Below are 12,585 nucleotides of genomic sequence, written 5' to 3'. Positions count from 1 at the left end.
CTTATTTTCATACATGGATCACCAGTAAAGGGTGCACAATATATTTCCTAAAATCCACAAAAATTTCAAAAAAAATTTGGATAAATTCGGTGCAAAATTGAAAGAGTTTTGGATTTCTAAAACTCTATCTCATAGAATTCGAAATCCAAACTTATTCCTTTTTTATTTGATCCAAACCACCTTCCATGTAAGAAAGAAGAGAGGAGACCTTTTGTGAACGTGGGAGAGACCTGAGAGAGGGCTTTTGTCGCACAAAATAAGAGGAGATTGGCATTGAATGAGAGAGAGGGCATGGGGAAGGCTTATGTGGTGCAAGGTGGAATCCTAGTCTTACTAGGATTCTATCTTATGACTTGTTTTAATTTGGTTTCTCAAACCAAATCAAACCAAAATTAGATCAACCCAATTAAAATAGGTCTTAACTCAATTAAGAACCTAATTTAATCAGATTAAATTAGATTTAAATCTGATTTAATTTTTTAATCAAATTAGAAATTAGATTGACTCAAGTCCTAGTTGAACTAGGACTAGTTTTTTCTTGCACTTGGCTTATCCAATAAACCAATTGGACTTGATCCAATTAAGCCCAAACCAAATATAATTAAATTATATTTAATTAGACTTAATCTTAATTCATTGACTTAATCAAATTAAGCCAATTAGCAATCGAATTGCTAATCGATCCTCCTGCAATACTTGCACTGGGTTAAATGTCAATCGTATTGATCATTTAACCCTAGAACGATTCTTAATCATTGATCAACCATCCGATCGAATCATGAACTCTAATGTGTGTGACCTCATAGGTCTGAATCTAAGCTGGTAGTATAGAAATAAATTTCTGTACCAATCGAAGTGACCATCTAGCAATGGTACTCGATGACCGGATAGGTCGAATGTGTAGAACAACATCCTTAGAACCCATGCGGATATAGTTTTCATATAATTCATCTCCTTGACCAAAATGATCATAGGACACCCCAGAGTTCAACTGTCAACTCTGGTCAAGTTGTCCACATTGTATTTCAAAATATCAAATCCATCTAATGGATTACCCTGGCCAAGGTTTTGCTAAATTGAAATACAGCGACTCATTCTTCTCCAACTCTTAGAGTGGTCAATCCCATCTCGATCATACTCTGACTTCGCAAGTACTTGACTGTGCCCAGAAGCCTTCCATACCTGAATTAAAAATTCAGTTAGTCTAGTACCAAAGCACAGTGAGTTGCTTGCAAGTCACTGAGGCGATCTCAAGTCTAAGGGACACTTATACCTATATCCCATCAGAGACATTTTCGACAGCAGAATACTTTGGAGTTGGTCACGTTCAATGATGATGTACCCTTACATCTCACCTGTATGCCATACCAGTGTCTCCACACTCCTTGGTTAAGAGGACAACCAACCCATATGGCCTACAGCAACCTATGCTTGATAGAAACTGTCATCCTTATTAACAGCTTATTATTTGGTCGTGAACAGTTTTAAAGACTAATTGATAAATTCTCTCTTTATCGAACTTAAATAGTCCTAAGGACTTCATCATAACAACGGAGTTCATTAGAAGATGAAAGCTTATGATGAAGATGCCAAATATATTTTATTTATTAACAAATCAATTACAATACTTGGTTACTCAACCGTCAACAGCTTGACGATTGGCTTTTTGAGACATATTTTCCAACAATTAAACCTCTCATAAATACTGAGTCTAAATTCGATGGGCAATCGGGCATCAGAGTCTATCGATATGAAATTTTGATAAAAAAAAGTCCCAAACCAGTGGGACTCTTGACCCCGATATCCAAAATATGTGGTACTCATGATCAGATAATCCTGATTCTCGATCACAGAGTCTCAGACATATAGGACTCTTCATCAGCCATCAGATCAGATAGGAACCTCTAATGTGTGTGACCCCGCAGGTTTGAACCTAAGCTGGTAGCACAAGAATCAATTTTTGTACTAATCGAAGTGACCATCTAGCAATGGTACCCGACATTCGGATAGATCGAATAGTCACAATCACAATATTCAGAACCTACGTGAATATGGTTACTGTATAATTCATCCTTTTTGACCCCTGTGTTTAGGATGACTCAGGGTTAAACTGTCAACCCTGATTAGATCATCTGAATCATGCTCAATTCAAACAGTCCTGTGACTCCTCACTAGGACTACCCTGGTCAAGATTTTGCTAAATTAAAATATGACTGTACACAGCTTCAGAACTGGAGTGGTCAATCCCATCTTGACACATGCACCGACAAGTCAAGTACTTGACTACACCCAGCATCCTTCCGTCACTGAATTAGAAATTCAGATAGTCCAGTGCCTAAGCGCAGTGAGTTGCTTGCAAGTCACCGTGGCGATCTCAGATCGGAGGGACAGTTATACCCATATCCCATCGGAGCAAATCTTGACAGTAGAAATAGCTCCAGAGTCGGTCATGTTCAGTGCAGATGTATCCTTATATCTCACCTGTATGCCATACCAGTGTCTCCACACTTCTTGGTTAAGAGGACAACCAACCCATATGGCACACAACGACCTATGCTTGATAAACGTTGTTGTCCTTGGTTATAACGTATCATTTGGTCGCGAACAGGTTTAAGGACTAAACGACAAATCTTCCTTTATCGAGTCTAAATAGTCCTAAGGACTTCACCACAATACAGGAGTTCATTAGAAGATGAAACAATTTGTGATAAAAAATATCAATATAATTTTTATTTATTTATAATTCATATACTAATATAAAAAGGAGCACAACCGTCAACAGGCTGACGATTGGCTTTGGGATACTATTCCTAACAAAAATCCCATTCCAGTGCTCCATTTCTGTTGAGGCAGAGTACTGACTTGAGCATCAGAGGGTCTTGCCAGAGCACCCCCAACTTTGGTTTAGACTTCTCTTGCAGGTCCCGGTGGTGGCCACGATCTCGTCAACTCCAACTTCTCCAACGTCGACGGAATTCTGCACCAACAGATCCTAAAAAGATATTTGGTTTTCACAGATAAGTGCATAGAAAAGGTGCTGAAAGGGTTCAGCATTGAAACCTCCAAGAGAGATCCGTTATCCTCTTAAGCATAGGTGTATGCCATGCTATGTACTTGATTTTGTATATCTTGCTATGAAAGTCACGAGCAGATATTAGTCGAATCCAGACTGGGAGCATTGGATTGCTGTGAAAATATCTCTAAGTATTTGAGAAGCACTAAGAGATTATTTCTCATCTTTGAATAAGAGTTAGAGCTAAGAGTGGGAGGACACACTGATACTGATGGTAAAATATCTACATCAGTATATATTCTTAAGTTATGTTGGTTCGATATGATGGAAGGATTCCATGCAATCGAATAATGAAAATTGAATATACCGTAGATGTGCAGGATGTGTTCTGGTTCTTATGATAATTGCAGAACTATATGTCATACCATTGGATACTATGACATTGTACTGTAAAGATAATGGTCCATAACCCTCACTAAAGAGCCAAGGTCTCACCAGAAGTCCATGCACATAGAACAGATATACGTGATTATCTCAAGTAGAAATACATGGAGATGAAGAGAATAGACTCCACATGATAGTGATAAGCTCAAGTCACTTAGCCAACTAAACACTGAAGCCTATCTTTAGAAGATGGGGCTCAGGTATATGACAGATTGATTTTAGTACAAGTGAGAGTTTGTTGGATGTGTATCCTAGAAGCTAATCTTGGCTGACACATACTTTTTTCTAGGACATATTTTGTACTTGTTGGACAGTCTTAATAACCAATCATGTTTATGTGTCCATGATTTATCCTAAAAATTAATAAAAAAGATTTTGTATATTCTCAAGGTGTTGAGAATTTGAGACATACATCATTAGTGGTTAATTTCTAAATGCTCCCGATCGAAAGATCGTCACGGAAGACAGTGATCAATCCATTCGAGATCAGTGCACAGATCACCTCCCTTTAAGACAGATGAGTCTTGAGTCTACGTTGTAGAGACACAGGGGTGAGAGTGCAGATGGTTGCTAGAGAACAACTTGCACTGAGTATGACCAACATGAGAAACCACTTGGATGTCTACTCACTCGTCAGTGATCTTTCTCAATGCTGTAGTGGTGTGACTGATCTTTTGACCTGTAGTGTGTTGGCTACTCGCAATGAGGCTATATAGTTTGACTGCATATTCTCTTGATCCCTAGCCATATAGTTTCTTGCTGTACATGTTGGCTATGTAGGTTCAGGTTCGCTATTTGGAGTAGGATATACCTAGATGAAATCTATCGATCTTGGTAGAAAAGGAGAAGTCCTATGTGATTCGTAAAATTGAGTTCAAAAAAATCTCTAGCCAGAGTAAGTATGAATACTGAAAAAGAGTTTTCACAAGATTCACAAATGAACTCAAGTCGAGTCAATCTAGCATATGACTGACGATGGGATTTGACGAGTTCTCCATGACCTCCGTCCAGTCGGAACTCTCGATAGAGGGATTGTATTATACGATAACTGCACTTAGGGGTTTACTTTTTTATTCTACTGGGTTGTCACTATTTGTTGCTAGACATCACTGATGGATCGTGAGAACTCACTAAGGTCGTTTTCGGATCAATGATCTTTGTTGAGGTGAGTTGAAATCGTTTCAGTCCATTGAAAAGAGTTTTAATGATACTATGATGGAGATTATGGTATGTCTCACTACCAGACAGAATAGAACTTGAGGGGTTATATACAAAAGGAGCATGATCTGATCAATGGTTTGGATCATATTCAAATTATCAATTGAATTGATAGTTTAAATTTTAAAAACTGCTAATTTGTAAGCATTACAGTTTTGGCAGCTGCTAATTGTTAACACAGGAACTTAATTACAAATATTGTAATTTTTTTGAGACTGATTAAATTATAAATTAAGCTTTAACTAATTTAAATCAAATTTAATTTAATTATATTTAATTTAATTTAATATAAATTGGGTTCAATTATCCAAATCAGATTTGAATTTCAAGCCTGATTGGATCAAGCTTGACAGCCTTTTCGAATTTAGCTCGTTTCAGACTCGATTTGAACCTGATTGAGACTCTATTTGATCCAGATGAATCATAACTCAGAGAGCCCAAATTTCTTGAGACTCTCTCTCCAAAAATCATGCCAAAAGGTGAAGTGGGATGTTGTTTTTCTCATCTTTCTTTCTTCACGCACGTGAAAGGAGAGGGGGCACCAATAGTTGGTGCCCCACCTTATCTGGAAGTCTTTTTCATCCAATTTTTTTTTTATATTTGAATTTGATTCAAAATAGGATAGAAATCTCTTAGATTGGGATATGGAAGCATTTTTTTGTGTGAAAAAAAAATTGGAGAAAGTTGGGACGTGCGATAATTGTGAGAAAGTTTTTTTTCTTACAATACATCCTTATCTCAAAGCCCTTTCTACCCTTTGATTTGTTTTGAACAGCTTAGATCAAATGTGATTTGATCTCTAGGGTGTTAAGAAAGGTTTTGGGCCATGAGATATGGGGTTGTGTGCGCAAAAACTAAAAGGAGGAGAGATGGCGTGCGCTACAGATAAGAAGCTCTTCTTTCTCATATCAAAATTCTTCCCAACACCTCCTCCTCCCTTCTTTCCTTCATCCAATGCCCAGATCTGATAGAGATCAGGTCTAAGAAGAGAAAAGAGAGAGAAAAAGAGAAGAAGAAGGGTTCTTCTTCTCTTCATGGTGATCTGATTCAGATCCCATCGAAGCTGTGCGAAAGAGTTCACACAACGATCTACTTCGTCAAGATCTAGAAAAAGAGATCAAGATCCATAGATGATGAGCGAGATCTATAAGGTGCTAGCACACCAGTGATCTCTATGCTCTGATCAGATGGCTCCGATCAGAACCCGAGACATCTGCAGGATCCAAGGTATGGAGATTTGATCTTCATTTATTTTTTCTAATAGTTTATTTTTCTATTTCAGATATCAAATCATGGGTACATATTCCTAAAAAAATCCTTACTATGGTTTTCAGATCTAATCTGATATGTGAATAAATTAAAATTATTTTAATTTATTTATTTTTACTACATAGATATTTAGAAAAAGTTTTGAACTACACGTACGAAACCATAATATTTTCTAACATCATGTTGATAAATTAATTAAAATATATTATATATTTTTAGTATGCATATACTCAAAGTTTTATCATCATCAAAAAAGGAGAGAATATTGATCTTATGATTGATTTTGATGATTATAAAATATTGAGTAATTATGAGTCTAATCATGTGTTTTAAAAATGGATGTAGAATTTTTTAGGTGCTTGAAATAAAAATTTATCCATAGGACAAATCTCCTAAAGGAAGCTAAATCAAGATAATTCAAAGAGAAATTTTCAAGCTTCCCCTAGAAGCGTAGGAGTCGATCCTTGAATTGAAATAGGTAGAAAATAGAAAGATTTTATATTTCAAAAAGTTTAAAAGTTGACTTTAACATGGTTGGAGCAGACTGGCATATGCTCGAGTCGACTCATGATAGGTAAGAGTCGACTCACTCAGTGAAGATAGAAAATTATATTTTTAGGATCCCAGCTCCAGTCGACCCCTGAAGAGCTCGAGTGAACCTCAGGACAGATCGGATCAACTCATGAAGATGGTGAGCTGACTCTCTCAAGAAAGACATAATACAGAATTTTAGATCCTAAGGTCGAGTTGACTCTTGAAGAGGTTGAGTTGACTAATGTATAGCTCGAGTTGACTCCTAACATGGAGAAGCTATAACGGCTAGTTTTTTTGCACATCTCTAATGGTTATTTCTACATTCCAATAGCTAGTCTAAGCATCCCAACAGTCAAAATTCATTTTTCAGTCAATTTCAAGCTTACAAAAGGCTAGAGAAATATTTGGAAAGTAAAAAAAAGAGGATTAAAGAGTGAAATATTCAAATTTATAAGAACATCATTGAATATCCTTGAAAAAGAGAAAAGAGAGGAATTTATGCATAGAATTTAGTAGACTTTCAAGAGTGATCACCTTCATCATCCTCCATATACTCTCTAGCATCAAGAAGAAAAGTTGAAATATCATTTGAGCAATTCATCAACAACTTCTTCAAACTTCAAAAGAGTTTTTATTTTCTATTTTTTTGTGCTGAAACTCTTATTCATTATATTCTTGGATTTTTTCTTTCAAGTTCTTTAGGGTGAAAGAAACTTAGATGAGATCCATCCAAGTCCGGAATTAGATATTGTAGATTTTGGTTGGTGAGTACATAAAATCAACTGGATTGATTGTAAATTCAAAAAATAATCAATGTATGATTTTAGTTGGTAATCTCGAAAGACTAACTAGATTCATTTGTGATTTTGGAGAAAACAAACATGCTGTAATCAGATTGATTATAGTAAATTTTCAAGAGGAGCTTAGAGAATGCATATAGGTGTAGGGCTACATCGAATCACTATAAACTTTTTCGTATTAGTGTTGTGCCTTATTTCTTCCTTCGTTATCTTACTTTCCTTACTTGCTTTTAATTCTTGCTTTGTTGTTTTAGTATCTTAATTCTACTATAGTATATTGCATGCACCTTACAATCACTTAAGTTAGATTAATTTGAAGTACTTGATTATCTTAGATGTTAGATTTGATTAAAATTTTTAAAGAACCCAATTCACCCCCTCTTGGGTTTCTAAATCTCGGACAATACAAATGATTCAACATAGATCAATAGTGATCAAATCTATTAGTGCTCGATAAAAGTCAAAGTAGAGGTTGGTACATCGATTGACAGTCAAAGATCAATTTGATTAAGTAGCTTCATCTAATCAAAAATATAAAATATAATCATTTGATAGAGATTAACAAAGACTAGATTTATGATGTTCAACAAAGGTTCAGATGGTATGGATATATTGCCCGACTAACAGATCGACTCAAAACTTCCTACTGGAATCAATTCAAATTCAAAGCAATAGATTGGACTCATCGAATTTATACATCATGTAGAGAGAGAATATTAGAGGAGAGAGAAATTGATGAAGAGGAACATGGCCGGTCCAATGATACTGCCCGACATCTCAATTGATCTAATCAAGATAATTTAATCAAATCATGATTGAATTAGTGGATAGATAATTCAATAAAAATCATAGTTAATCGAATCTAATAGCATCCGAATCTGGTCAAAGTAGGTGGCGGCATGCTATCTGATGACTATAGATCAGGACTCTCTTTGCTAGGGTCAGATCAAAATCATTGAAAGAGAACTCTTTACTGGATCAATGCTACATAGAGGAATCTACAAAAAGAGAAACAATCAAGAGAGAGAAAATCTATAGAGAGAGTGTTGCCCAGCTATGCAACCCAAGAGGGGGGGGGTGAATTGGGTTTCTAAAAATTTTAAGCCCCAACTGATTACTTATGAAGAACAAAACAAAGACTTTAATTCAATATTAATTACCTAAAGCAGGAATGCAAGAATATAATAAAGAAATAAAGTGAAGCGATAAAGCACACCACAAACACAAGGATTTATAGTGGTTCGGTGCTAACCTTGCACCTACATCCACTCCCCAAGCTCCTACTTGGGAATTTCAATCCACTATACTTTGTATTCAACCCGAATACAAAACGTCGGAAACTCCGACACTAGCTATCCCAAGCTAGATCACTTATTTTTCGGGTACAAGTAAACCCAAAACACTCCGATTTCAGGTTCGGATCAACCTTTCCTTGTTTTAAAAATCCTCCAAAAACAAGAACTAAAACTCACAAAGAGTTAGAAAATTTTGAGCACAGATTAATACAATAACAGCTCCTTTAAATGAGCTAATATAACAATAAAAACTTTACTCAAATGAAGAACCCTTTTCGAATTTTCTCAAGGTGGATGAACGCTTGAACGAATGCTTGAGAAGAGGTTGTTTGTTGATTGAAGATCTCTTGAAAGCTTTGGAAGATCTCTAGATCAAGGTTGAACAATAGGCTTGAAAGATCCTCTTGAATGCTCTTGCTTTTCTCTTTCACAATCTCTCTTGTATATTGTGGATCCTCTCTCTTTTTCTTTTTGAATATTTCGTTGATCTCAGGCTTTTTCGTGCAGATTTCGGATCCTTTCTTCTGTTTTTTTTTTTTTTTTTAATTTCACGTTTGATCTGCTATTTAATCTACAATTTCTTTCACCATTAAAAGCATTTTATGACATTAGAAGCAAGAGAAAATAATTCAGGCAGATAAAGAGCCGTTAGAGCAATTTTAGGAAGCATAAAAGGCAATTAAAATGGGCAAAAAAATAGCCGTTGCTGATATTTCCCGTCGCAGGGGTCGACTCATGAGTCGACTCATGCTTCAGGGGTCGACTCATGAGTCGACCTCTGTTGCAAAAATCAGAGAATGCGTTTCTAGAAATTCTTGGCTCAAATTAGCAGGGGTCGACTCATGAGTCGACTCATGCCTCGTGGGTCGACTCATGAGTCGACTCACAGGTCGTGCCAAGCCAGAAAACTAGCGTGCCAAGGAGAATTTTTGCGTGCCAATCAGCTCACAGTGCCATGAGTTGACTCATGAGTCGACTCATGCACTTCAAACCTTCATAACTTCAAAAATATAAGTCCAAACACAATAAAATTTTCACCAATAGATTTCAAATCATTTGTTCTACCAAATGGTACTATCAAATCAGGATTTTAGTAAAATTATGATTTTGCCCTTGAAGAGCATAAGGACTTTTTCATTTTAAAATTATTTGTATCCCTTCAATCTGCTTTGTAATCATCAAAATCAATCTAGGAGCAACAATCTCCCCCTTTTTGATGATGACAAAACACTTGAACAAAAGCATTTATGTGAATGCATTAATTTCAAAAAAATGCACTATAGGTGTATATGCTTGAAAAATATGATTCTTTTGGCATGTGATATAAATGGTCATATGCAAAAATAGTTTGTCCATTTTCATAAACATTTGAAAAGAGTATTAGATCATTTTAAGTTTAAGATATATCAGAGCAAGAGAGAAAAATAAATTTTTTAATATATCAGAGCAAAAAAAATAATTTTTACAATGTTATCCGAAAAGATTTTACAATGTATCAGAGTAAATGTTATAATATAACAAAAAAAATTTTACACTGTATCAGAGTAAATTTTATAATGTATCAGAGAAAATTTCACACTGTATCAGAGCAAATTTTGTAATGTATCAGAGAAAATTTCACACTGTATCAGAGCAAATTTTGTAATGTATCAGAGAAAATTTCACACTGTATCAGAGCAAATTTTGTAATGTATCAGAGAAAATTTCACACTGTATCAGAGCAAATTTTATAATGTATCAGAGCAAGTTAAAAGAAATTTTAAGGAGTATCAGAGTAAGTTAAATTTCTTAAGATGTATCAAGGTAAATTTCAAAAGATATATCAGAGCAAGTTTGAATTTTGAAATATATCAGAGCATATTTAAATTTTTAAGGTAAATCAGAGCATATGTAAAGAAGTAATTTAAAAGTTACATAATTGCATTGTACTTAGCATTGTACTTTTGGTATTGTTCTTTAAATTCTTCAATTAATTTCTCATAATTTGTAATTTTACTTTTGATGGGTTGCTTTTTGTTTAATTTCTCAATAATTGAATTGCTTTTTGTTTAATTTCTGTTTGATGCCAAATTTCTCATAATTTGTAATTTTGCTTTTGGGGTTTTGCCTTTGATGAGTTGCATTTTGTTTAATTTCTCTCCCTTTTTCTTTCATAATTTAGGGTTTTGCTTTTAATGAGTTGCTTGCTTTTTGTTTAATTGTTTACTTTCTCCCCCTTTTTGACATCATCAGACATGGTTAACTTTTCCTTTTTCAGAAATATTCTTTAATTTCTCCCCTTTTAGAGTATATCACAGATGTTTGCTCCCCCTTAATATAGCAATTATCAACAGCAAACAACAACAATATTTCAACAAGGAGAATATATATAACCAAAATATGATCAATATCATTACAAAAGGTAGAAATATAGGTAAAAGATGATTCCATTAATATCATAATTATTTCAATACATAATTCTTAAAAATAAAATTCAACCAGCTAATTGTCAATACATGGCCCCAAGGTATAGATCCTAGAACAAGATACTAACACCTAGGATCTAGTAAAGATCAAGATAAGTCAATGATCAGAGTCATCAGAGATAGGGTGAGGAGATGATGGATCAGAAGTGCGTCCTCTACCCCGTCTGCCTCTGCCACGAGCAGGAGAGCGAGATGAACTGGGTGGCTGAGAACGCTGAGATGCTAGGGACTGAACAGAAAGGGTGAGTCTAATAGAATCAAGTACATTCAGTGCTCTGGAAACAGATTGAAGTAGAGCAGTGAACTGAGTGGTAGCATGCTCACTCGATCCTCGGATCTCTTTCCTCAGTAATTCATATCCACCTTCTAGTGCTCCTCTGAGCCTGCCAGCCTCTGCAGTGAGGTCTGTGACCTCAATAGTAGACTCCTGTGGCTGGGGATGGGCCAAAGCAAGGACTTGCCCCTGCAAGTCAAGAACTCTGCCAGTAAGTCTCCAGACTGTGTCCTCAAGCTGCTGGATCCTGATGGACTGATCTGATATCATCTGAAACACAGTGGAGATGTGGGGAGTAATGGTCTAATCAGAAGAGGTGGCTCCAGGTGCAAAAGAAGTACTACCCCACTGACTAGACAGCAAAGAAGCCACACGCTGAGATATATGCTCGATCTGATCGTCAGCCAGTCTGAACTCTGAATGAGGTGCTCTGCTCTCTGGCTGATACACTGGTGTGGGCATCCTAGTAAACTCTGAAGGGCCAGCCTCAGTATCAGGAATGAACTGGGTATCTGGTGAAGCTGCCCTGAAGTCATGTACAGGAGAAGATGGACCTTCTTCTTCTACTCTGCCTTCAGTTCTGTCTTCAGCTCTTGTTTCAGCTCTATCCTCAGTTCTTTCTTCAGAGCCCTTGATCCAACCACCAACAATCTTTGTAATTCCCATTCGGTGCAGGCTGTGTTGGTTGAAAGTGTCCACATGTGAGAGTTTGGTAGGTGCCTCCCCCTCATAGCTAACTCCAAACCTCCTAAATACTCTAGTAAGGGCCATACCATAAGGCAAGTGTGCCTTGGATCTGTTCAAAGTTTCTCTCATGGCCTCTATCATAAGTGCAGGGAGGTTCAGGGGGGTCTGAGTGATGACATGAAACATGACACATACATCTCTGCTGGAAAGTAAGTCATGTCTACCACTTCTAGGAAAGAAGAGCTTTGAAACTATCTGATGCAGCACCCTCATCTCAATGGACAAAATCTTTGCTTCTAACTTGTTTAAACTTCCTGAATAAGTTTCTCCTAAGATCATTCTGATCCCCTCTTCTTTAATTGAGAGTTCCATATATGAATATCCTTCACTAGGCAACTGAAGTATTTCTCCCAATATCCTAGAATCCAAGCAGATATCAATTCTCTTTACAGTTGAAGTCACTGACCCGTTTCCATAACGTAGATTCTGGTAGAATTCTCTTACTAGGTCAACATAGGTGACTTCCTTAAGAGAGCAATAGAGTTCCCATCCTTGATTTTTAATTTTACTTGCAAAAGTAAAGCCT

The sequence above is a fragment of the Elaeis guineensis genome, chromosome 6 (genome assembly GCF_000442705.2).
Source record: "Elaeis guineensis isolate ETL-2024a chromosome 6, EG11, whole genome shotgun sequence".
Taxonomy (NCBI): domain Eukaryota; kingdom Viridiplantae; phylum Streptophyta; class Magnoliopsida; order Arecales; family Arecaceae; genus Elaeis; species Elaeis guineensis.
This window is presented reverse-complemented; position numbering follows the sequence as displayed.